We start from the raw sequence: 27,070 nt of genomic DNA, 5'->3' as shown, positions 1-27,070 counted from the left end.
ACACACAAGTCAAACACACACTCTCGGTCCCTCCTCCTGTCAGTGAACTTGTTGATTTTAGGTGTAAAATTAAAACCAATCACTCATCAATACATGATCGATATCAGAGTATCAGGCCGAGAGTGCGCTTATATAAGCTCAACACTCAGGCCTGCAGTTGTATAATCGTGCGCGCGCAGGTCAACATTTCCCCATCTCATCCGGAGAGAGCGGGGAGCGGAGCGCAGGCACGCCGGGAACGACCTCATCCTCCCCGGCCAGCTTGCCTCCATCCACCCGTTCCCGGCCCCGGAGCGCAGGCTCAACACCTGCATCCGGATAATACCTGGTGGCGGGAGCGCGCTCGCCTGCGCTCACCTGTCCGGACAGGTAGAGCAGGCAGGTGAGCGGAGCGCATTGATTGGAGGAGAGGAGGAACGGGTACCTACCGGCAGGCTGCGAGGCTCCGGGAGGAGGCGGCAGGGAGGCAGGAGAGCCTCCCGCAGAGCGGTACCAGAACTCGGCCGCAGAGTCCCGCTGAGTCGAAGCGGAGAGTCCGGGCTGCGGGTCGGGCTGCTCCGGTGTGCGCGTGCTCCTCCCGCCGTCACCGATTTTCTGTCCGCATCACAAACAGCGCGAGAGCCTCGGCAGCACGCGCCACCTATCTGCGCGAGGAGGAATAATGACCCCCCCAACACACACACTTTAATTTGCAGGTTCCTGTGGCCATACGCGCTCACCTGAGCCTGCACCTGATTGGCTCACAGGTAGATTACCTGGACAGGTGAAGCCGCTGTGCAGAGGCACGCGCTGCGCTCACTGAGCTGCAGATCACAAGCATGCGCAGACTGCTCCGAACTCCGCAGGTGTTTCTCACTTGGAACAGTGGTCACGTGGTTCTTTTTTAGTTTGACCAACAGACGAAAGAAGCTGACGTCACATTTAAACAATGACAAAAAAACCCCCTAATAAACTCTGTTCAAGAAGTTTTGACTACATAGAAAGAAAATCTAAAAATGCGGCAATACGTTTATAATGATAATAAAATATGTCTAAAATATGTCTTTTGTTATAATACCGGTAAAAATATGCTAAATTGAAATATATTTGCAGACATTTATATAATCTGGTAAAAATGCATTTACTTGATTTAAAAGAGATGAAAATACAACTGAATAAAGATGACAATATTTTGTTTACAGTTGTTAAAAATAATCATAAAAAGCAAAAATAGAAAAGAAATAAAAACAGAACTGAAGGATTCTTTATCATCATCATCGACGATGTCCTGGAATCCATCCGCGATCTTTGTGCTCAACACACACACACACACACACACACACACACACACACAGTCGTGTTTTCATATCCTTGTGGGCACATGTAATTGACATAATGCTTACCCTAACCATCAAAAATGACCCCTAATTCTTAGCCTAAACCAAACCCTAACCTAACTGTAACCCTGTCACTAAAACCACATTTTGAGCCTTAAAATGACCTTCAAACTTGTGAGGACGGGCGCTTTGTCCTCATAAGGACTCCTGGTCCCCACAAGTATAGTAGCATGCTAGTGTTTGGTCCTCACATAGATGTCTAAACATGGTACACACACACACATACACGCAGACACTCTCTCCCGTATCTGCAGTTATAGTTACGGTTACATCTACAGTTACATTTACATTTACAGTTATATAGTTACAGTTGCATCTGCATAGTTACAGTTACACTTTCATCTACAGTTATAGAACCTTCTACAGTTGCATCTACAGCTATAGTGACAGTAACAGTTATTGTTATAAATATAGGTACAGTTGCATTTAGAGTTAGAGGTATAGTTACTGTTACATCTACAGTTACAGCTATAGTTACAGTGTAAAATTTATAGTTTTATAAATATATATACATATACACTTATAGTTATAGTTACAGTTACATGTACAGTTGTAAAGCGCTATACAAATACAGGCCATTACCATTTTACAGTTGTAGTTATAGTTGAATCGACAAATACTGGTACAGTTACATCTACAGTTACAGTTACAGCTATAGTTACAGTTACATCTACAGTTATAGTTACAGTTTCATTTACAGGTATAATTACAGTTGCATCTACAGTTGCACTTACAGTTATAGTTATAAGTATATTTACAGACACAGTTACAGTTATAGTTACAACTACAATTGCACCTAGATGTATTGTTAGTTACATATACAGGTATAGTTACTATTACATCTACAGTTACAGCTATAGTTACAGTGAAGAATTTATAGTTCTAAAAATATATATGCATACATTCTAGTTATAGTTACAGTTGCATTTACAGTTGTAGTTATAGTTGAATCAACAGTTACATCTACAGTTACATCTACAGTTATAGTTACAGGTACATTTACAATTTTATTTACAATTGCATTTACAGTTATAGTTATATTTACAGTTGCAGATACTGTTATAGTTATAGTTAGGAACAGGAGGCAAATCCAGAAACAGAGCATTACGAGGAAGACTTGAAGTGAACCATGAGGTGAACTTAGGCAGACAATAACAAGGGTTACAGGAAGTAAAAACAGAATAAAACACACAAGGAGTTAACCTTCCAAACCTCTGATCTCTAACGTGTACAGCATCAATCATCAGTCCTCAGCATCAGTCCCATTAATCCCTGAGCAGGTTTACAGATGGACCTCCTCTGTCTGGGCTCTGACCTTCATCACTGTAGCCTCCTCTGCTACTTTGTCTTCCCAAGTAAAAGCTGCAGAGCTTTTCAGACGCTTTGACTTTCAATTAATGTGAGCGGCTCAGCAGGAGGATTAACTTGTACCTGTGAAAAGCCCGGCAGGTAGGCAGAGCGCCAGGCTGTGGTGAAGGAGAAGGAGAGTCTTATTGCTCCTCTTTAATCTCAGCAGAGTGAGCAGGATGAAGGATGTGCAGGCTCAGGTCCTCATTTCACCTCTGCACACTGTAAGAAACCTTTCATCAGATACAGCAAAGGTCAAAGTTCAGGTGTTTCCACACAGAAAATATCCAGGAGTTGCTTAGAGGAACTGCGGGAGGTCTGGGAGTATCTCCTTAAAAAGCTGCCACCTGAGACCTGGAAATCAGGAAGAGCAGGTATGGATGGATAACTGACCACTGTTAGCTTGATGCTAAGCAAACAGCGTGTACATCTGAGTCAGTGTAAGCTTCAGCTGCCCATGGAAACCTGACGTTAGCACGAAAACGAAACACCTGCACTGTATAATCGTCACGCGTTTGCCTTCACAACGGTGTGAGGTCATCAGGAGCTGTGAGGTCATCAGACAGGTTAAAACTAATGACTGTGGAAAACATGGATGATCTAACAGCGTTTACGTTACAAAACCACGACCGACTGTATCAAACAGACAGCCTGAGGTGTTCTTCAGTAAACTGGACTACCCGACAGACGGACTCGAGGTAAGTTAAATGTGTTTGTAAGCTAATCCGTAACTAACGTCCTTAGCAAGCTAACTAAGATGAGCACTCGGTTGTCAGGGAAACCCGTTTTGTAAAGTTCGTTTAGCTAATCTGAGCAGGTGAATGGATTTACCCTGACTAAGGAAATGAAGAGAAACGCACCGGGCTGCTCAGTTACTAACTAATTACTGTGACGGACCCCGGATGGCAATCCCGATTTTCATTTTTGGCACAACACCTGGAGCTAAGTGTTAGGTTAGGGCTGTGTGCAGGCAGGAGTGGTAGCAGGAGGACCCACAGTGCAGACTCTCGGAGGCAAAAAGGTGAACTCAAAAACAGCTTTAATGCTGAACTCAAAATAACAATCTTCCAAAGTGCAAAATAAACTCAGGCAAGCAGACAGAAACACACAGCATAGTAAACGGTAGAACGCGACAGAGAGCACAGGAAAACACAGGGCTTAAATACGCAGAGGGGGTAATCAGGGAATGGGCAACAGGAGGGAAACACAGCTGGGGCAAATCAGGACTAACGAGACAAAGAAGCGTAAACTGAACACACTGAGAAAAGACAGAGACCTTCAAAGTAAAACAGGAAACACAACACAGACTGAACTTACAGACACAGACTGACTGGACACGGGGATATAGCAACTAAGGATACACAGAGACGCGAACTAGACAAGGGGATACAGCTGACAGGGGAGACAGAGCAACTAGAGACGACAGAGACAAACCATAAGACAGAACTCAAAGAAACCAAAGACTAGAAATGATAAATAATATAATAAACTCAAAAGCCCCGGGTCAAGGACCCAGGCATCCTAACAGTACCCCCCCCTAAAGGGCTGGCTCCCAGACAGCCCAAACCAAAACAAAAAACAACCCAACCAGGGCGGGCGGCGGGGGTCCAGGACGGAGGGACCGAAACAAACTAAACATAAGGAGCTAGAAAATAGCAAACACCGAAACCCAGAAAACAACTCCAAACAACCAAGAAAAGGTTCACAAAAGGTGCAGGCGGCCAGGAAAAACAGTTCACACAAAGTTCAGGGGGCCGGCCCGGAGGCCGACGGCCCAAGAGTCCAGAAAAAGTTCAGGAGGCCGGCCGGGCGGGAGGCACCGGCGGCGACGGAGCAGGTCAGGAGGCCGGCCGGGCGGGAGGCACCGGCGGCGACGGAGCAGGTCAGGAGGCCGTCCACGACGGCGAGGACACCTAGTCATTGGCCTGGAAAGCGGCCGGACAGGACGTGCAGGGTGAGCAGGGCGTGCAGGGCGGACAGGACGTGCAGGGCGTGCAGGACGTGCAGGGCGGACAGGACGTGCAGGGCGGACAGGACGGGCAGGACAGAAGGGCGAGGACGTGCAATCAGAGGCCTGGAAGGAGGCCGGCACTGTCGAGGCGCCGGCGCGGGAGCCGGAGATGTTGGCGCTGCAGGCGACGCTGATGAAGCTGGAGCTGGACCAGGCGACGCTGAAGCCTCGGAGGCCGGACCAGGCGACGCTGAAGCCTCGGAGGCCGGACCAGGCGACGCTGAAGCCTCGGAGGCCGGACAGGGCGAAGGCGAAGCCGGCGAAGGCGAAGACTCGGAGGCCGGACGGGGCGAAGGTGGCGCTGCAGGCAACGGTGTGGGATCCGGAGATGGTGGCGCTGCAGGCGACACTGAAGCTGGACCCGGCGACGGCGGAGCTGAAGCTGCCGCTGCTGCTGGCGGCGTGGATGAAGCTGCCGCAGGCGGGGATGCTGCAAGCAACGAGGTGGGCGCTGCAGGCGGCAACGTAGGTGGTGGCTGAACGGTCTCCCCGGAACCGTCAATAGAGATGAGGATGTGTTGGCTGGGTCCTCCAAGACCCCCAGCCGACGAGGCAGGAGGCTGAACAGGCTCCTCGGACCCTCCAGCGGAGACAGGTGGCTGTGGCTGGACGGGCCCCTCGGACCCTCCAGCGGAGACAGGTGGCTGTGGCTGGACGGGCCCCTCGGACCCTCCAGCGGAGACAGGTGGCTGTGGCTGGACGGGCCCCTCGGACCCTCCAGCGGAGACAGGTGGCTGTGGCTGGACGGGCCCCTCGGACCCTCCAGCGGAGACAGGTGGCTGTGGCTGGACGGGCCCCTCGGACCCTCCAGCGGAGACAGGTGGCTGTGGCTGGACGGGCCCCTCGGACCCTCCAGCGGAGACAGGTGGCTGTGGCTTGACGGGCCTCTCGGACCCTCCAGCGGAGACAGGTGGCTGGACGGGCCCCTCGGACCCTCCAGCGGAGACAGGTGGCTGGACGGGCTCCTTGGACCCTCCAGCGGAGACGAACAAAGGCTGGTTTGGTTCACCAGAACCCCCAGCGGGAACAGAAGGCTGGAAAACTAAACAATCCAAAGAAGCATCTTGGCTAACAGTCTCTGTATTAGCTGGCTCAGATGAAACAGAATCCTCAGAGTGAAACACAATGTTACTCACAGTGGATGTGACGTCAGAATGTCCAGAGTCAGAATGCTCAAATGGAGCACGCAATAAACAGTCACTGTTTCCCCTGAGAGGAGTCTGCTCAACAGTGCTGGAGTGGCGGCGGCATGAACGCTGTTTCCTTCGGGATGAGGAAATAGGAACCGGTGGAGAAACGGAGACCTCCTCCTCATCCCCTGACCACATAGCCGCCAGGAAAAAGGCAGGCGAACGGATAGGTGAATGAGATCCCCGCTGGCGTGGGGAGGGAGAGGAAGTCTGTGGCAGCGGTGCGGAAACTCTGTCCCGCTGTGGTGACCGCTGCGGAAACTGCTTTACAGCGAGCTCAGACCGCTGCTGCATTGGCGTGGTGAGAGAGAGGGCGAGCTCACTTGCCCTGACCTGCTCCCTCCATGCAGCGATCGTGCTGCCCAGATTGGCATCCGAAGCAAACTGCTGAAGCCGGGGGCTGGTTCTCACCATTGCTTCCACTGTGCTCAGTCCCACAGACATAGCCCGTAGGCTGTCGGACTGGGATATGCGGTCCAGCAATTTAACCAGCCTTTCCATCTCAGCGTCTGACTCCGAAGTGAAAACGTCTGCGGGGTCCATGTTCTGGTCGCGTTCTTCTGTTAGGTTAGGGCTGTGTGCAGGCAGGAGTGGTAGCAGGAGGACCCACAGTGCAGACTCTCGGAGGCAAAAAGGTGAACTCAAAAACAGCTTTAATGCTGAACTCAAAATAACAATCTTCCAAAGTGCAAAATAAACTCAGGCAAGCAGACAGAAACACACAGCATAGTAAACGGTAGAACGCGACAGAGAGCACAGGAAAACACAGGGCTTAAATACGCAGAGGGGGTAATCAGGGAATGGGCAACAGGAGGGAAACACAGCTGGGGCAAATCAGGACTAACGAGACAAAGAAGCGTAAACTGAACACACTGAGAAAAGACAGAGACCTTCAAAGTAAAACAGGAAACACAACACAGACTGAACTTACAGACACAGACTGACTGGACACGGGGATATAGCAACTAAGGATACACAGAGACGCGAACTAGACAAGGGGATACAGCTGACAGGGGAGACAGAGCAACTAGAGACGACAGAGACAAACCATAAGACAGAACTCAAAGAAACCAAAGACTAGAAATGATAAATAATATAATAAACTCAAAAGCCCCGGGTCAACGACCCAGGCATCCTAACACTAAGGAGGCAAAACAGTCGCATGAGTGCTGCTGTTTGACTGAGGAAGAATAAAGCAGTCGTGGTAAGCCAATCACATGACCACTTTAAGATGCCAAAGCAACAAGGTGATATATACCAGTTTATAAATTGTGTTGATAGGCCACGTAAAACCAGAGTCATGATAAACAATATATATGCGGCATTTTTTCCTCAATAGTTTCGTCACGTTTATGTCTAAGGACAGCGCAGCGAGCACTCTCTGCTTATGAGCAGAAAATAAAAAAAACAAAACAAAAAACAGCCCGTTCGTGTTGGTGGAAAAATGCACCATGTCGACCAATCAAAAAATGATATGGAAACATGACATTTGGTTGTTTAGGAAGAGGGGGAAGTTTTAGGAGTGACGGCAAGTGTGAGAGAGAGAGAGAGAGAGAAAGAGAGAGAGAGAGAGAGACAGACAGTAGAAAAAGAGAGAGAGCGAGTTTTGAGATGTGAGAGATTTATGACGTTTAGCCTGTTTGGAGTGTGCAGTCAGGGCTGGACTGGGACAAAAAATCGGGCATTTTGACTAGAGACCGGCCCACCAGGTATTACAGGAAAAACCATAAAGCCTTTGAATGAAAACAAACGCTGTTGTCACAGTGATGTACACTGTCTTGTTGGTATATATGTATCAGTCTAATAAACTTAAACCTACACCATCCTCCCTATTCTGGTATTCTAAACAGTACCTGAAAGTAGACTGCTTGGTCGAGTTAACCTCCTGAACTATCTACAACACATGGTGAAAACCTGAAATTAAGACATGATCATTACTGATTACTGATGACAAATTTAGATATATTTTCATAAACCATACATTTGCCACATCAATAAACAGCATGACAGGGCAAAATATTTTTTCTAACATGGCAACCTTTAAAAAGTGAAAGTAGACAGAAAGACAGGTGAGAAAGAATAAAACTTAATTGACTTTTTGATGGCATTTTACACACAGGACTGGTACAGAATCTAGAAAATGTGGGAAAATACTGGCATCATATACAGTACTTAGCTACTTCTGAAGAAAATATGATGAGACTCTAAAAAAATTACTATGTACAATAATGGATTTCTATACATTTTACATCAGATGAAAACGTTTGTTGTAAGATTCAGATAATTATTTGTTAAAAGCTAGACATTTTAAATGAGAATAAGAATGAAAAGTATGTCTTTGTGCCCCCCTTTCCCTGTTAATGCCCTACCTGGCCCCCCTGGCAAAACTTTGCTAGACCTGCACAGTTACCAGCTGTGAGCTACATAGAAAAGGATCCTGGTGTTATTTGTCTCTCAGAAACAGTTCATAACTTCCCTTCAACTCATTCATGTCACCTAAAAGGTAAACCTGTTTCTCCATCACCTGTTCAGCTCTGATGATTCAGTAAGGACATCTCCTGGTTTCATCTTCATGTTTCCCTCTCACCAGATAACCAAACTGATATCATGACCAGCAGTTTTTACAGCTGTGCTCCAGCAAACATCATCTGATACTAGAAATTAATATTAAATAAATTCTAACAACAGCTGTTTAAGCTTAAACGTGCTGCTGTTGTTTAGCGCGACATCCGGTTTCCTGTTTCTGGTGCAAAGTGGGCGATAAACAAACAAGAGAGAAAAGCCGATCAGCTGATCATTGATCAGTTTCATGATTGAAGTAGAAACAGCAGAGGGAGGGGGGAGAATGAGAGAAGAAGAGGCAGCTGTGCAGCAAAGACACAGAATAACTCCAGCTGTGTCTTTTTCATTGTAGCTGAAGTCCGGGACAAACTGTGCTCCTTCTCACCTCAACACGAAACGCATAATATTTTCTCTGAATACGAGACGATTCCGTTTTTTACAGGACGGTTGGAAACTCTAATAACTAACCTTATAAATAAAATAAGATAAAACAAGTTCAACATCAATAATATCACAGCACCCGCCCAGCTGTATAGAAACTCCGTCATGCTAGCTAGTACGCAGTACGAGTTATTGTAACTGACTGTAAAAAGTCAGCACAACGAAAATAAACTCCACCTAAACTTGGTTTATATCTGACCCAGATAGACTGCAGGTCATAACTTCTTACCTGAAGTTCAGTTCACTGCCTCGGGTCTCTGCTCCTTCTGCGTTTCCGTCATCCACCTGCCAGCGTGTTGCATCTGCTGGCCTCCACCACTTGCTAATGTTACTGAATCTCTGGAAGCTCCGCAATAGCCACCACCAAACAACTGAGTTATTTTTACACATCTCCCAGCATCTGGCCAATCCACTACCTTTCAGTGTTCATACCGTTACGGAAAAAAAAAGAAGAAAAAAAAAAAAAAGAAAACCATCGGCCCATAAAAACGAAAAATCACCATCGGCCCACAGGGCAAATGCCCGGTATGCCCGATGGCCAGTCCAGCTATGTGTGTAGTTAATGTGTTGTCTTGTGTAGTTAGTGTGTAGTGTAGAGGATAGTTTTGTGTTGTGTGTCAGAACAATGAGGCGACTGCTGAATGAAAACAGGAGCAGTGATACACCTGCTGCTGGCAGACCTGCAGGTATCAGGCTGTGATGTTCTCCTTTATAGTGGACAGAAATATTTGCAGTGGCACAAATAATTTGTGTGGCATCTTATTGAATGCAGAACAGCTGATTGTTATGTAAATAGTTTGAAATAGTTATAAAAAAAAAGGGTAAAAGGTAAATGGATGCAAATAACTTTGATGTTTGCAAAACCTGTGCATATGATTTTAAAATTGACAATTTATATTTGCATTTAAAGTTATGAAATATGATTCATTAAACATGTTTTGGTTGTTACAGTAAAAAATGTAACCCTTTCTACTCGGATTTTATGTTTTCTGTCTGATTTTAGATCAATTGTGTTAATACAGTCTGTCAAAATGAAAACATAACTGTAAATTCAGACACGTGAGGTTGTGCTGAAAAGAATGATACCAAACAAGGCAAATAAACAGTTTTTAAAGGTGAAATGTAGAGGGGAAATCAAAAGTAGTTAAAAATGGCCAATTATACCCTGGACCCCAGAGGGTTAAACTGTTTTTTTAAAGTAACGCAATAGTTACTTTTCAAGTAATTAATTACTTTTAGAATCTTGTAACTCAGTTACTAACTCAGTTACTTTTTTGAAGAAGTAACTAGTAACTATAATTAATTACTTTTTCAAAGTAACTTGTCCAACACTGCCGTTACTGTACTTTTATTATGAGTGTTGGACTGTAAGAGCAACAGGCTGGACTCTGCTTCAGCTCCTGTGCAAACAGCAGCATGTGTTCTGTCTCCTGTCACATCTGTAAGGACAGTAAGACCATTTTTTTTAAAGTAACCCCTCATTAGTCATGAACTATAGATTAAAATAGCAAAGCCCAATATTTATGTACTGAACTGTTACTCGGTACATAAACTCATATACTACATATGCTCAGGCAGCAGCTCACACACTGCTGATAACACCTCCGTATGTTGGAGACCAGGATGCAGCAGCAGACTGAACCAGGACTCAAACCTGCTCCATCATCTCATCTTTGCAGATCTCCATTTACAAAGCACCGACAACTCTAAGGTCAATATTATATTGGAAAAACATGAGTATATAAGGCTTATTTTAATAAACAGCTCAGCTGTCAGCAGAACTGTAGATCAGATCCTGGGTGTGTGAGGACAGAGAAGGATCAGCTGTATTTCAGATCTGAGGGATAAATTTTATATTTCAGTTTGTGATGATTGTGTTCTCTTTGTGATTACAGGAGCCGCCCTCAGATTCAGACCTCAGCACCTCCCAGTGACAGCAGACAGATCATCCATCATGTTCACATGTTAACTACAAAACTAATGACAACAGTACAAAGGTTAAAGCACCACATGTGCTGTCAGTGAAAGCTGCAGCTGTTTATTGATAAAGTTAAACACTGACTGTATGAAGAGCACTTGATGTTTTCTCTGACACAATTAAATAAAACCAGATGAAGGTCAAAGGTCGTCACTTGTATGTTGAACTACACACTTGTCGTCTGGAATTCTTTCACAGTTTTTTGCCAATAGTCTGTTATTTACCATAAAGTAATTCAGAGTCATTCATGCCAGAGTAACCAGCGAGGATGATATATTTTTAAATATATAACGTTCTGCAGGACTAAAAATCCATCCATCTTCTTCTGCTTATCCGGGGCCGGGTCGCAGGGGCAGCAGCCCAAGCAGAGAAGCCCAGACCTCCCTCTCTCCTCCTGGGTGAAGGACCAGACAAAGAGCGATTCAGAAGACCCCTATGAGAAGACCATCGAGAGAACAGTTCACCCTGCCCGGGATAGGATTACTGGTGCCACGCCCGAGGGCGAGCGTCTGGTGGCCAAACCTTAGTCCATGGGGCCCGGCCCGGCACAGCCCAAAAAAGGGACATGGGCCCATCTTCCTGCAGGCCCACCACCCGCAGGAGGTACCATAGGGGTCGGGTGCAATGTGAGCCAGGTGGCGGCCAGGCCAATATCATTATGTAAAACTCCAGAGCCTCTGAGGATTATCTGAGTACTTCAGGCCTACTGTGGAGTTCTGAAGATTTCCCTTTGAGGGAGTTGCTGGTGAAGGTCACGAGTCCTGCTTGATCCGTGTATGAGCTTCAGCCTCCCTGATGTTTCTGAAATGATGCCTCTCTCAGTGGGTCAACAGAACATCTGGCACAGGACAGCTGTGATGAAAGAAACGGAGGAAGTTTCTCCAAACCTCAGCCTGGTCCTGATGGTCCCCCTCACTAGTTTTCCCCCAGGGTGGATGTAGCTGTTAATAATAATACTAATGTGGACTCGATTATTAAATGAAAAGAAAAAAATACACTTGTATGAAACCTGCTGCAGTTTTAAATCTAGCCTTTTATTTAAAGTGTCCATGTTAGCGGGCTATGCAGTGCTGTGGCTGTAACTTGGTTATGACCGTTTACACTGTGTAAACTCGTGAGTGTGTCTCAGGCTGTGTCTGCTGCATCAACACCTCCTGCGTGCAGACGAGTCCAGCGGGTTGTTCACTGCTTTGTGTTTGTGTCTTTCGGAGGACTGTTTGAATTGTACCACGTTTACCTTTGAAGCCCTGATATTGGGATGAACAGGTAACCTGGGTCACAGCCAGAACAAGTTTAATGCAGAGCAGCAGAGTGAAGGTAGAGGTGACAGAGCAGCTTCTGAGCTGCAGGTAGAGTGAGATGAACTCTGTGTTATGTCTGAAATAATGAAATAATGATCTCAACTGCAGGTCTGGAGCCTGTGAGAAGTCCCGCAGCAAGTTGTGGGTGGAGGTGGAGGAGTCTGTTTCCTGCAGATAAAGTGTAGGGAAGCATGAGCAGGTGAATCCAGCAGGGGGAGGAGAGCTCTGTGTGGGTGGAGCAGCCACAGATTAGCAGCTGTCACAGGCTCAGGTGTTCCTCACAGAGCCAGAGGGTCAGAGTGTGAGGATCGATCCTCCACGGCTGAGGAGCTCCATCGGCCTGGTGCGAGAGGCTTCCAGGTTTCCACGGAGACAAGCGGGCCTCAGTTTAAATGTGATTGGATGTTACTGATCAGCTGAGTCATGGAGCTATTTACTGCCATCGGAAAGTCTATATTAGTCTTTATCAGCTGGACTCACACCAACCTCAGCACCGTGTGACAACAATCAGCCAATCACAGTGCTCCATCCTCATGTCACTGTGCACCCACAGCACATCTGTGAGACCAACATCTGGACTCTGATTTCAGCCCTCCGCTCCACTCATCTTCACACAGACTTTCTACTCTATTGTAGTCTGCTGACTTCTATTGTGTTTCTTCTTTGACCTCTGACCCCCACGTGGGGTAAATATTCCTACCTTAATCATGTGATTCAAACAGATGTTTGAATCCCCCTCACATCTGCAGGCAAACCATCACAGTCCTGATATAATGGTGAAGTGTCAGGTCCAACAGACAAACAGGAAGTGACGTCAAACAGCAACAGGTTCATTAGCAAAACACCTAACATGGCAATAATTTCCTGGTTCAGTCTTCACAGGGATAACGGGCTGTGGGTGTGTCCACATACTTTAGGGCACGTGTGCATGTGTGAGGTGAACGTGTGCAGAAACCAGCACACACACTGTGTCAGAGTGTGTTGGGACACCTCGTGGCTTGTTGAAATGAGATGAAGTTCCTCTTAGAGAAACCTCACCTGTGAGAAGCTGCCACCAGCCCGGCATGGGGAAAGATGGGGTGGTGAAACAGCTTCCTGTCATTTGAGCTGATGGAGGTGAAGCTGCTTCAAGCAGGTGAAGTCACACAGGCAGCGAGCAACGTGTTGACACAGCCTGCAGGCGGTGGGCAGATGGTGGAGTCAAACATAATGCGACCCTTCAGGGGTGCGTGCACTGCTGCGGTACCGCCATATGTGACGGAGCTGAAGAGCAGATCCTGGATCAGGCCAGCGAGGTTGCACGCCGCACGCGTCGCCACCTGCTGCCTCCACAGCGCTGTTTAAACAGCTTCAGAGTCGCTGCTGCAGATGCTCAGAGACACTGCCATGACAGCCAGGCTTCATCACAGTTAAACACCTGAACCTGAACCAGAACCGGACTGAGAACCAGACCTGGAGCAAAGAGGAGAGCTCGCCGCTGGCCTCCTGTGGGGTTGGTTTACCTCGAGCTAAGTTTGGACCCGAATGGAAAAACAAAGTAAACACAGGAGATTTCATCTGAGAGAGATGACTGTGAGGAGGAGGTGGTAAAGAGTCATCTTGGCTGAAGAGCCTGCAGTTTGTTTGTATGAAATTAATTTGTGAAGAGCATTGAAGATGTTGTGTTTGTGCTCTGCTGTACGTCACCAACACCACAAAGGTTGTGATGTCACTCGGCATCCACCATATTCGCCAGATCATCCATCGATGACCTGTCAATCACAGGAAGCCCCACCCACAATCTTCTGTGATTCTAACAGGATCAAATGAGCTTCCCGTTAGATGACCTGGTAGGACAGAGTTCACCGAGGTCAGAGGTCACGACCGAACAGGAGCTGGACATTAGGCACTGCCTCCACCTGACCTCCAACTCAACACAGCAAACAGCAGCTCCCACACAGGCAAACATAGAGTGTGTGTGTCTGAGTGTGAGTGTGCACCCCCCCCCCCCCCCCACACACACACACACACACTGGACACTGTTCTGGACTCACTGTTTGGGCTTTGCTGATACCAGGTCGTCTCTTTGAGGTACAACCACAGAGCAGCTCGCTGTGACATCATCAGGAGTGCAGACGCCCTCACAGTGAGTCTAAATCCAGGAAAACACTCCTGACTCCAAAAACAACAGAAACTCAACACTGCAGTAATAATATCAGCTGCTCCCTTCTCATCCAGTCTGTCCCTGAGGACTCCACGGGTCACATCTCAGACACAGGGCGTTTCTCAATATGCGTACTTGTGCGTACTTGCGTTCTCGTGTACTCGTGATACGTCATCAGTCGGAGACCAAGTACTGTTCCAATTCGAAGTACGCATCAAGCCGAGAACGCGAAAAAGTCCCGGATGTGTTCTCGATCCGCCCGTTTTATCGAGCATGCATCGGTGTGGACTTGGGACAGCTATATATCCCAGAATGCATTTCGTCCAAAACTCAACAGCGGACTCCCGGCACATCGTTTTCAACCACCCCCGCCCGCTCGCGGACTTCTCACTACTCAGGTTAAAGAAACTCCAGCAGCTGTCTATAGTATTGAGTGTCCACTAGAATAGAAATAAAAGCGTTCTAACATCTCACCTGCTTGTTTTTATTAAGGTATGTACACGTATGTACATGTACACTATTTTTATTACTAGAGGTTTCACTACTGAGGTTAAAAATGATATATAAGTCACTTAGATCACTTCTAAATGTTAATGTTTGGTTTATTTCAGTGTTTTATTTGTTCCTGAGTAAACCGGTTTGGCTGTGATTACAGTTAAGCTTCATAACATGTTACTCACAGTTAAATTAGGAGGGAACAGCAGTAAAAACTCCGGACCTGTGACATCATCACGTACGCAGGTGTTCCAATTGTACAAATCGCGAGTCCGTGCTCGCGTTCTCGGCGGGTACGTACTCCCGTGCGTTCTCGGCGAGTACGTACTCACCGAGAACGCGAGTACGTACTCGCGTACTTGGGCATTGATAAACGGCCACAGACTCTGATATTGACCATGTGACGCATGACTGGCTCTGTGACGTTTCCAGGAGCAGCAAAGGGCTGTGAAAGGTGGAGGACGATCTGACGCTGACCTGAATCAGCCAGACCATCACCCCAGAAACATCTGGAACACCAGGTGTGGTCAGTTGTAGTGCGAGCTGCAGCTCAGATGATCAGATGTGCAGGTTGGTGGTGCTGGTGTGTTTTTGATGTGTGCGGCTCATTCAGGGAGGTTTTCTGTCTCAGCTCTGCTTGGGGGCAATCCACCTTTGTGAACCTTTGTTTGTGCCCACACACAGATTTAAACACAGATCCTGTAAGGCTGTGTAAATGGGAGGGCGGACCTTCTTCTTCTGCTGCATTAACTCTTGCAGGAAGTTGGGTTTGTGTGGAGCCTCGTCACGCGCAGCCCTTTTCCTTTTCTTCCTCCATCCACAGGCTGACAGGCTTATGCAGCACGTAGGATGTCCTCATTGTCTGCAGCAGACTGTTTCCACAGCGGCTTGTGGGCGGACGTGTTTCATGAGGAGAAAGAACCACCACGGGCACTTCGACAAACAAGAGGAAGGCTTTTGGAACTTTGTGTAACTCCATGCTTTCAGTCTCCCTGCTTCAGATCAGATTTCACACTGCATGTGTGGACGCTTCATTTCTCATGGTTCACGTTCAGTCCTCGGGAACCCAGACACGTGCTCTATAACGCTGCTAAAACAACATGTCAGGGGGTCAAACGCGAAGCTGCCCGGGCACCTGGACCCGACTCTGATTCCTACACAAACACGGGCTGAAAGTCTTCTGGATGGCAGACAGAAACCTGCTGCTCAGGACAGACGGCTCACCCAGCTGGACTTCAACCCCACCTCTGGCTGCACCTCACACCCCCACACCCTCCAGCCCCGCTTTACAAATACACTAACATATAGTCACATTCATTTCAGTGTCATTAATATAGCACCAAATCACAACAACAGTCATCTCGAGGCGCTTTTATTGTAAAGACCCAACAATAATACAGAAAAAACACAACAATCATATGGCCCCTCATCAGTGAGTGCTTGGCGACAGTGGGAAGGAAAAACTCCCTTTAAACAGGAAGAAACCTCCAGCAGATCCAGGCTCAGGGAAATGTGATTGGTTCATCAGCCAAAAACAGAAACCTGCCTGGACTTACCTTCAGTACAATAACAAAATGTAACTGCTTTGTTACTGTACTGAAGTAGAATTTTCAGGTATCTTTACCTTACTTGAGCATTTATTTTTACTTTTAGTCCATAAATTATAACACAAATAATTAAACTCCTAACATTTTCCATGCAGCCTTGTTCTTTCAGGTTTATGCTCAGGGGTTAAAGTGAGAGCAGGTGTCCTATGTCGTAGTCAGCTATGAGCTAGAGCTATAGAGGAGGACTGAGCATAGAGGTAATCTTTCTCTACGACATAAGGTTCTGCTGAAAGAAAGTCAGTGACACAAATGAGTAAATAACAGCCAGTTCTCTTTAGCTTTGAGGGCTTTAGTGTTTGCTTCAGTTTCCTTTGGTTGTTTCAATGTTTTCCGTACTTTTGGCAGGATTGGATCTTTCTGGTTACGTTTGTGTTTCTGATGGCTCACATCCTCTTATTTTTGAAATAAATGTGACTGAAGCTGAACAATGAGCTGCTGACAGGATTCAGAACCACAGCAAACCATCACGGCTCACGACAGCAGAGTGTGTGTGTTAAACAGGGAAATGATGTGACTTTAATGGTGTCAGAGGTCGAGGTGGGAACAAGCGCCCTGATGGGTTTATGGGGCGAGAAGTGAAGTGCAGCTGCAGAGTGCCAGGAGCCTGCAGGTAGCTACGCTAACGCTAACAGAGTGTGGATTACAGTCCAACCAGACTGTGTGTGTGTGTGTCTGTGTGTGTGTCTGTGCGTGTGTGTCTGTGTGTATGTGTGTGTGTCTGTGTGTGTGTGTCTGTGTGTGTGTGTCTGTGTGTGTGTCTGTGTGTGTGTGTCTGTGTGTGTGTCTGTGCGTGTGTGTCTGTGTGTGTCTGTGTGTCTGTGCATATGTGTGTGTGTCTGTCTGTGTGTGTGTCTGTGCGTGTGTGTCTGTGTGTGTGTGTCTGTGTCTGTCTGTGTGTCTGTGTCTGTGTGTGTCTGTGCATATGTGTGTGTGTCTGTCTGTGTGTCTGTGTCTGTGTGCGTGTGTGTCTGTGCGTGTGTGTCTGTGTGTGTGTGTGTGTCTGTGTGTGTGTGTGTCTGTGTGTGTGTCTGTGCGTGTGTGTGTCTGTGTGTGTGTGTGTGTGTCTGTGTGTCTGTCCGTGTCTGTGTGTGCGTGTGTCTGTGTGTGTCCGTGTGTATGTGTGTGTCTGTGCGTGTGTGTCTGTGTGTGTGTCTGTGTGTGTGTCTGTGTGTGTGTGTGTCTGTGCGTGTGTGTCTGTGTGTGTCTGTGTGTGTGTCTGTGCGTGTGCGTGTCTGTGTGTCTGTGTCCGTCTGTGTGTGTGTGTCTGTGTGTGCACGTGTCTGTGTGTGCGTGTGTGTCTGTGTGTGTCCGTGTGTATGTGTGTGTGTGTGTGTGTCCATGTGTATGTGTGTGTGTGTGTGTATGTCTGTGTGTGTGTCTGTGTGTGTGTTTGTGTCTGTGTGTGTGTCTGTGCGTGTGTTTTTTGTCTGTTTGGGAGCTGACACAGTCTCTATGGAGATGGGTTTTTGGGGGGGTAGCAGGAGGAGAGAAGCTGCAGAGAGGCGTGTAAGACTGCAACTCTGCTTCCTGGTCCCAACTCTGGATAGTCATATTTTGGGGGGTTTAATAAATTTGTCCATATTTCTAGAAATGAGAGCTGCTCCATCCAAAGTGGGATGGATGCCGTCTCTCCTAACAAGACCAGGTTTCCTCCAGAAGGTTTGCCAATTATCTATGAAGCCCACATCGTTTCTGGGACACCACTCAGACAGCCAGCAATTTAAGGAGAACATGCGGCTAAACATGTCACTCCTGGTGACATGTTTAGCCGCATGGGGAGGGGACCAGAGATTGGGGGGGGACACCAGAGAAAACTACAGAGTCCCACATTGTTTTGGCAAAGTTACACACCGATTCAATATTGATTTTAGTGACCTCCGATTGGCGTAACCGGGTGTCATTACTGCCGACGTGAATTATGATCTTACTGTATTTACGTTTACCCTTAGCCAGCAGTTTTAAATTTCCCTCCCCATACGGTAAAAAAATATATTTTAAAATACATTTTGAAACATATTTCAAAATATACAAAAAATGGCCAAAAAATATATGTGCTAAAATATATTTTAAAATATATTTATATATTTTGAAATATATTTTAGCACATATATTTTTTGGCCATTTTTTGTATATTTTGAAATATATTTCAAAATGTATTTTAAAATATATTTAAAAAATATATTTATAATATATTTTGAAATGTGTTTTAACACATATTTTTTGGCTGTTTTTTTATATTTTGAAATATATTTATAAAATATATTTCAAAATACAATTTAAACTTATTTAAAATCATTCAAAAATATATAAAATTAACCGTTCATATATTTCTAAGAAACCACATTCACATGTAACAGCTGAAAGAAATCTTTATTTGATGTTTAAAACATGCATATAAATCAAGCAAGGAATATTCATTTTATAATTTTATTCTCATTACATACTTAAACATTCTAAAAGAAACACACACATACACATATATGTGTGTGTGTGTATATATATATATATATATACATATACATATATATACACATATACACACACATATGTGTGTGTATATGTGTGTGTGATTGTATGAACATAAGTCAACATACTTAAAATGTAATTTCTTTTCCTTTTCCAGCAGTCTCAGTTCCCCCAGCTTTCACTGCAATCCTCAAAGCCCTTCTGCACAAATTGGGAAACCTCTTCCTTACCGCCACTGTAACAAACAAAAGTCACAGTTCTATTACTTTTATCAGAGTTAAAATAAAAATATGATTTATGTTAGCTAGCTTCATTTAGCAAACAGATATTTCTGTTTATATAGATACAGATATTAATACAGATATATTTTACACATAATTTTACCTCTTTTTTTTTCCTAGATGGAAAGTCTATCCAGTTCACATTACAGTAATGCTAACACCCCTTTTGGTCGTCTCTCCTTACCCTCCAGCATTCATAAATCTGTTGACCTTCTTTGTCTGAGACCAACCACTACAATGCATCATCACCTATTTGTATTGGTAACTTACTTTGCAACCTATTGTAATGGTTGCAAAGTAAGTTACTTGTGCTGTATGCAATTTTAGATACACAGAAAGTCTTCACTTACTATATATGGCTGTCATAGTGTCCTTATGAAGGGCAGTTCTTCACTCTGCGCCGATGTCCGTTTTGCTTTGTCCTCCTATAAAAAGCATGAACATTTGAGTGTTTGACTAGTTTTAGATTTCCAAAAATCTGATATTTGTACAACTAAACATTTGAGCTACAATGATATGCTATTGAGAGATACTTTTATGGGTACTTTTTGGTAAAGAAACTGGTGACAGAGTTGTAGGCTTTTTAGAATACTATTAGCTAACCATTTGAACTGACTTTCAAAGCTGTTTACCTTTTAAATTGCTGTGGATCAAAACCTCCAGTGGGAAGGCGGCCATTAGGAGAACACGCACCATTGAAACTGAAAATAACAAAAACAAACAAAAAACAGAACAATATATAAGAGTCAGGTAATAAATCTCTTCTGAAACAATATAGTTCATTTTGGGTGAAAAACAAAACATTCCTCTAAAACATATATACTGACATCAGCAATCAACATCATGATTGTAATTATTTCCTTTTTAGTACATCTACTGGTGTGTGCATGTGTCAAGCACTACAACTGTATCTATGCATATAAGTTCACCATATATATCCTGCAAAAATGTTTTGTTATAGTCAAAAAAGGCAAACAAACAAAGGCATTCAATCAGAGGTGAGAAATTAATTGGGAATATCAATTATAGGTGAACTATTCTTTACCTACTAGCAATCATATCTGAATGTAAAATAAAATAAATAAATAAATAATAATAAAAATAACATGATGTAATTAAAATGCACAACCTACATTAAGGAAATCTGCATTTGTATCCACAGGCTAAAAGTAAAACAGTAAATGTGTTAGTAATAGTACAGGTATTTGTAAAAAAAAAAAAAAAAGAGGCAGTTACTGTGACTCTTCTAGTGGGATGCTAAATGTAGAGATTTATATTTACAGTATAATACAGCATGTACAGGTATCTGTGTTGTGAACTGTAACTGAATATTAGAGAATCTCGGAGAAATTACATGTATTTATTTTTTGAATTTATCAATCATAAAACCGTCTGTTTTGAAGGCCTGTTACGATAACAACTTTTTGTTGGTTTGTATACTGCCCCATAAACAATTGCGACAAGTTATGTCATTGTCATTTTAAGACCATTTTATGTCTTTGAATGTATAATCATAATATAACACCATAATAATGCAAGATCTACACACTTTCAATTGACAAACCAACATCTAATTCTAAAAATATTTAGATCATGGAAATTAGGTATCAAAATATTAGATACCATAAAAACTTGAATAAATAGTAATTTTTCTAACAAATAGAAAACAATGTTATTTAATGTTATTGTGTTGTTATTATTATATTTTATTTTTGTAAATATAATGACAGATAATTTGCATCATCAACAATTATTGAGGTCATGTACATGTATTGTGTGTTAAGTCGATATATTGATTATTGTGATAGGCGTACTGTTTTGGTATCATAACAAGCTTGTCAAACATGCATGACCACTAAGCAATGTCTAAGCAGTAGTATTAGTCTGAATGACAACAAACATAACTAGTGTTTTGGAAAATCTGTTAGAAAACAGTTATTTCAATAATTATGATTAGCATGTGACACAGACACTGCATAAAAACTACAACAACAAATACTTACTTTAGGAGGATGGGGGAGGGCAGCATGAGGTTGAGACTTTGACATCTGTAAGAAACAAATTCATGTATTACAAACAAGTCACTTAAAAATACAATAATGTGACAGACTGTTCCCTGTTCAGATGCAGTGTATAAGTACAATCAGGGCTGTCACAACAATGGGGTGGGGCCAAGTGGCTGCAACCCTAGGTACAATGTGCAGGTATATATAATTACATATAATATATGTGAATAAAGCAAGAATCTGTTTAGGTTAGTCACTGTGCTGACTGATGCTTGCTAGGTTTATATGATTGCAAACTGCACAAAAACAACAACAGCAACAACATTAATGACAATGACAAACAAAATTACTTACATTTATGTAAATCTCACATCAGGAAGATCTGCGTTCGATTTCATGGGCTGAAATAAATAGGCAGAAACATTACTACTAAAAAAACAAAAACTCTAAAAAGCCTAAAAATGACTTAAAAAGCAAGGAAATGTGGAACATTGTAATTAGCGAACATTAATAAAGCATAACTGTGCTTTGTTTCTAACTTTGGTAAGTACTCTGTAGCCAGAAGGAGAGGTGGGATTTCTGTGAAAGCCAAATTAAATGTGAATAGGTTTTGATAGTTATTGTATATAACAAGTGTAAACAGTTTTATTTGTAATTTTTCCCTTTCTGAGAAGGTAGAATAATAAGAAAAGGCAAAAGTACATCACAATAAAATTAATTAAGTTACATATTTTGATTACCAAATTATGGAAGCGTGGAGCTGCCACCCAGGCAAAAGCAAAATAAAGCTATATCACGTTATAACTTGAATGTTTATTGTTATAACATTATGCTTTTCATGTTTGTATAATATAATATCACGTTATTACAATATACATAATTGTCACGTTCGCACAATATTGTACGGACGTGATAATTATGTACATTGTTCGTACAATGTTGTTCAAACATGTTGTTCAAACATGAAAAGTATATTGTACTAACATGATAGTATATTGTTAGAACGATAACCTTTTCACGTTATAACGTGATATACTTATATTTCTCTTTGTCCTGGGTGGCAGCTCTACGCTTCCGTGCCAAATAAGCGAGAATAAAGTAATATTATATGAGAAAAGGCACCTGCTAGCTTGATGATGGAGGCTTCATAGACCGGCCACCCGCCTTTTGGCTCCTTGTCGCCACTCCACCAAATAAAGGTCCGTTTCCTCCATGCCGGCTAATTATTCATCCTCATTAAAATCTCGTATATGTTCAGTTGGCAGAATTGAGAATTTTACATCTTCCAACCACCTAATTAACGCGAACATAATCGGCTTGTTTCTTCCCGTCTCCTGTATCCGGCCGTTCCTCTCACTGTCGGAATTCGCGCCTCAGAGACGTCGTTATTTTTCAAAAAAAAAAGAAAGAAAGAAAGAAAGAAACAGCAACAACTAATAAAGAGAGTTTTTGCACGTTCATTGCACATTTGTGGGAATGTTTAAATATTTAATTTTTATTAATTACTTTTCATTATATCTTTATTTTTTAAACCACCATGGCAATGCGCATGCGCATACTCTCCTGCACGCAAAGGGCTTTGGCGTTGACGTAATGTCGCAATGCATTGTGGGAGCGCAGCACCATCTTGGCTGGTCACGAATCAAAACAAGATTGCTACGAACCATTCTGAAACGTAGCTGAAAAGAAAAAGGACAGTATAGAGACAGATTGTGTCCAGATGCAAAGAGACGGTACTTGATTGGTGAAATGTGGACCTGTATGGAATATAGCCGTGGAGTAGAAACCCTGAAGACCAAACCGCTATTGACTTAGCATGATCTACTCTCATACCTTGTCTGTGGAGTCAGCGCATACACGGCGCACCAGTTTTGCAATTATAAATCTCTGGAGGCACATCCAATTCACCAAGGACTGGGTACAAGATTTGGCTATTTTTAAGCCTCCACGTTGTGAGTACGCCGTCATTCAAGCAAAGGTAAGTCAGCTTGAGTACTGCGAGTAAAATGTGTTTGATTCCCCCTGAACATTCAGATTAGTGCTAGCATAAATTCATTCATGAGGGGGAAATTACAGTGAGAACATGTGGAGGCTCTGTTAGAGGGATAACATAGTGAGTTCAGTGCATTGATGTGACATTGTCCTGAAGGATTTAGTTATTCTTTATGGTTAAAGAAATTACCCTAATTAATTCATATTTATTATAAATAATCCTAATTACACATCTTGCTTCCTTGTTTGTGTCCTGTGTCACTAAAAATACATTCTGTTTTAGTTTTATACATTGATTAATGACCTGCAGAATCTCCTTATCATATTAGGTGTCCATAATTGTCATTTAAAGTCGAACATTATGTTTTCTCCCTCTTGAAAGTGATTACATCCTTGCATTACATACTTTAGGTTCATTTTTTGCTGATAGGTTTCTAAAAAGAAACAGGCAGATTTAGAATATAACATGCAGCGTTCTATAGATGGATACATAAAAACACTTTATTTGTTACATTTATGATAAATGGATTTGAAAGTAGATAAAGCACATTTGTGTCGGCCTTGGCTTATTAAAGCTCTTGTCTTTAAATGAACTTTGTCTGTGTGTGTTTCAGGTACTGCACTCTTAAAGACTGAATTGCAGCTACAGGTCATTGTGAGCATCACAGGGAAGGTTGAAGCCGCCCACTGCACCTGTATGGCCGGAGTCGTGGAGACCTGCACCCATGTTGCTGCTCTTCTGTTTAATGTAGAAGCAACAGTGTTGATCTGTGGCACAAGGACTTTTACAGATGAACCTGCATACTGGGTTTTGCCTGGTAATATGACCAAGACACAGCCAGAGGTTGGCCATAAGATAGACTTCTCCTCTTCAGCTGCCCAAAAAAAGGTTCTTGATCAAAACATAAACAGACCATTCGTTGTGACAGGTAAAAGAAGCCGTCCTCAAAAAAGAAAAGTTCATCCTGCTACTGTGGAGGAGTTGGATCAACTGATGGGACAATATTTTTCCAAGCATAGTTCTGTTCTGAATAACCCATAATGTTTAATTTAGGGGGCCATGTAAATACTTTGCATTTACTGAATATGTACTTACTAAGTACCACTGTTCAAAAGTTGAATAAAGAAACAAAGAAATGTTTGCCTATTTTTAATTAAAAGCACTTTGTAGAACATCAAATCAGTTAAAATGTAGAATCAATGTTATGTATAGTTTACAAATGACAAAATGTTCACATAAAAAAATGACAGCATGTAAATAATATCACCCACTACTAGCATTCTGTAATTTACTGTCTCTTTTGAAAACGTATCAATACATAAACAGCACAAGACTTAGAAGTATTTAACAAGAGCATTTTTCCCTGGTTTTACTATCACACTGGGGCACATGTTCACCAAAACGCAGCAAACCTTTGCCATCTTATCCAGGAGGGTCACCTTTTCACCCTCACATGGAAAAAGTAATCTCATTGGCATGGTGGTATGTAGCATGTAGTTTGAAGCAGGGATTTCGTAGTGCCCTATGTGTAGTGTTGGAACCCAGTCAGGATGTGTTTCATTCATTTCATAGGCTGGTTTGCTGCAATAATGCCAAATAATTAGCAACTCTATAAATAGAAGGTAGTTCTGCATGTTTGATCTAAGTTTGTGCTATGATCTTAGAGTGCATTGAAAATGAAACTAACAGGCTATAAAGAATAATATGAACTTATTTAGAACTTACCTGAATGAAAATACTGAAGCACACCAACAGATATCTGTGGATGGTAGAGAACTGAATATCAGCTCGTCTCACAGCTGCTATCCAGGCTAGACGCCTTCTTTTGGTAACATCCAACACATAAGCTCCCTCATGATGCTTCCAGGTGAGGAAACAATGAAAAGAGAGCCTGTTTTCAAGCTTATTCCTTTGCCGGTAGTGCAATCTAACATTACAACCGGCCACACAGCAAGCATTTGTTTGGCCTGCTAATATGGCGCCTCGACCAAAAATCCTGGCTACGCCCCATCCCATAAGATCACGCTCCAGAGTCCTATTAACGTGCTGCATTTTTAACTCTGACGGAGATGGAGAATGAGCCTATTTCCAAAAAAAGTAGAGTGTGTTCCTTTAAGTACTATATTGTAAATATTGTCAACAACTAAAGTGTACATAGCAGTTGTTGTATCTTGTTTACTGTATCACTGACAGATAATTTCAAAGTCAATGAGCGCTACATTATAGTGAGATATTGTGTAATGTGAAATACTGTAAGCAAATGAATAAACAACCTAATTCGTGATAGACCTTTGACTCTGTTTTGTTTGAATCCAACTGTTTTTTGCAGCTGTGCATAAAACATGTTACTTTTAGTATTATTATCATTATCATCATTATTGCACTAAATACATTTTAAATAAAGGTTGGAAATGTATTTTATTCACCCTAAAATATGTTTTGAAATGTATTTTGGTTTGAAAGAAATATATTTTCAATTTCAAAAATATATTTTTTGGAGCATCACAAATACAAAATATATTTACCATATATTTTAAATATATTTTGGCCAGGAAAAATGTATTTTTTTACCGTATGGGATCGCCTCCTCTGGTCCCTAAATTACAGAATTAAATGAACAAAAGACAATGTCAGAGGGTTTCATGTAAGAACAATTACATGAGGTGCTAAAGAATAACTAAGGAACATGAAATATAAAAGACAAAACCATGAAAAGCCCACAAAATCCCAGAACACAGAATAACAAAACCAAAACACGGAGTCACCCGACTCTGGACCATGACACTAGGGGTCAAACAAGAAGCATAAGCTTACAAATGAAACCAGACAATATTTTATAACCATACAACATTCAAATAATGTAAAAGCAGGTAAAACTATAAAGCATCAAAAAGACAGTTTGGCATCAGAAAGTTTTGATTTATGTCTATGAAATTTAGCCAGTGAAATTAGTAAATGAATCAAATAAAATGTGTTTGCCCCATTTGCAGGGTAATCAAAACAGGCAAACAATATTTTTCCATAACACAGAGAAGTCAGAGTACATAAAGTACATAAGCGGACCAAGATAAGTGAAACTCTATCTGACAGTTATAAAATGAAAGGTTAACATCAGTCATAGAAGAAAAGTTCTGGTGGGGTAAAAATGATGAATGTTTATCAAATATATTTCCTTTACTTTGTTGGTTAACAGGAATTTCGATGGTAAGGCCCAAATTTTCTTCCACTCCAGGTCCCGGTATAAAGTATTCCAGTAAGCAGTTCTGTCGTTCGTATGTCACGGGTGTTTTTCTTCTTTACAGAGGGGAAACAGATCTGTCCAACACAGGAAGCAGCAGGATCCAGTGGTGGTCAGATCATTAACAACAGTTTCTATGCAGTTTAAAACACCAAGGACAGCATGAAACACTATGGCATACTCCTTCACTGGGACAGGAAGCCCATATATACTCAAACATTCAGAGTAAGAAAGTAAACATCCATTTGGATTAAGAAGTTGCACGACAAGATGAATCCCACGAACAAACCAGTCACCTAAAAATAAAGATTTGTGTTTGTATAAAACGTCTCTGTTGTTCCAAATATTCTATCTGTGCAGAGAAAAGTTGTGTTTATAAAGCAGCGACCAGGAAAGAAGCTTCTGTCTAGGAAAGTTGGACACTTTTAAGGGAATTTTATCAATATTGTAATTACAAAGTAAAGCCCTCCAGATCAAGATCAGCCAGACTCTGCAGGAATTGGAAACCCTTCTACCCTCTCCAATCTTAGAAGAGGTTCACAAGTTTGTGGACAAGGCTCAGCGGGCCCAACACTCTCAAGGAAAAGAAAGACAACGCAGGAAATTTCACACCTTGCTTTCAAAAACCCACACTC

The 27,070-nt window shown here is 43.0% G+C and overlaps 2 long non-coding RNA genes across 2 annotated transcripts; both read right to left on the bottom strand.

The window, feature by feature from the left end:
- Positions 1 to 18,968: 18,968 nt before the first annotated feature.
- Positions 18,969 to 22,569, bottom strand: LOC109197379 (uncharacterized). Its single transcript, XR_002058501.2, has 6 exons — positions 22,327 to 22,569; positions 21,559 to 21,605; positions 21,202 to 21,246; positions 19,831 to 19,899; positions 19,549 to 19,623; positions 18,969 to 19,152 (listed from the first exon to the last, which is right to left on the bottom strand). It is a non-coding gene; the product is annotated as an uncharacterized LOC109197379 (long non-coding RNA).
- Positions 22,570 to 24,399: 1,830 nt separating this feature from the next.
- Positions 24,400 to 25,568, bottom strand: LOC112844067 (uncharacterized). The gene is made up of 2 exons (XR_003216637.1): positions 24,923 to 25,568; positions 24,400 to 24,778 (listed from the first exon to the last, which is right to left on the bottom strand). It is a non-coding gene; the product is annotated as an uncharacterized LOC112844067 (long non-coding RNA).
- Positions 25,569 to 27,070: the final 1,502 nt, after the last annotated feature.

The sequence above is a fragment of the Oreochromis niloticus genome, linkage group LG16 (genome assembly GCF_001858045.2).
Source record: "Oreochromis niloticus isolate F11D_XX linkage group LG16, O_niloticus_UMD_NMBU, whole genome shotgun sequence".
Taxonomy (NCBI): domain Eukaryota; kingdom Metazoa; phylum Chordata; class Actinopteri; order Cichliformes; family Cichlidae; genus Oreochromis; species Oreochromis niloticus.
This window is presented reverse-complemented; position numbering and strand designations above follow the sequence as displayed.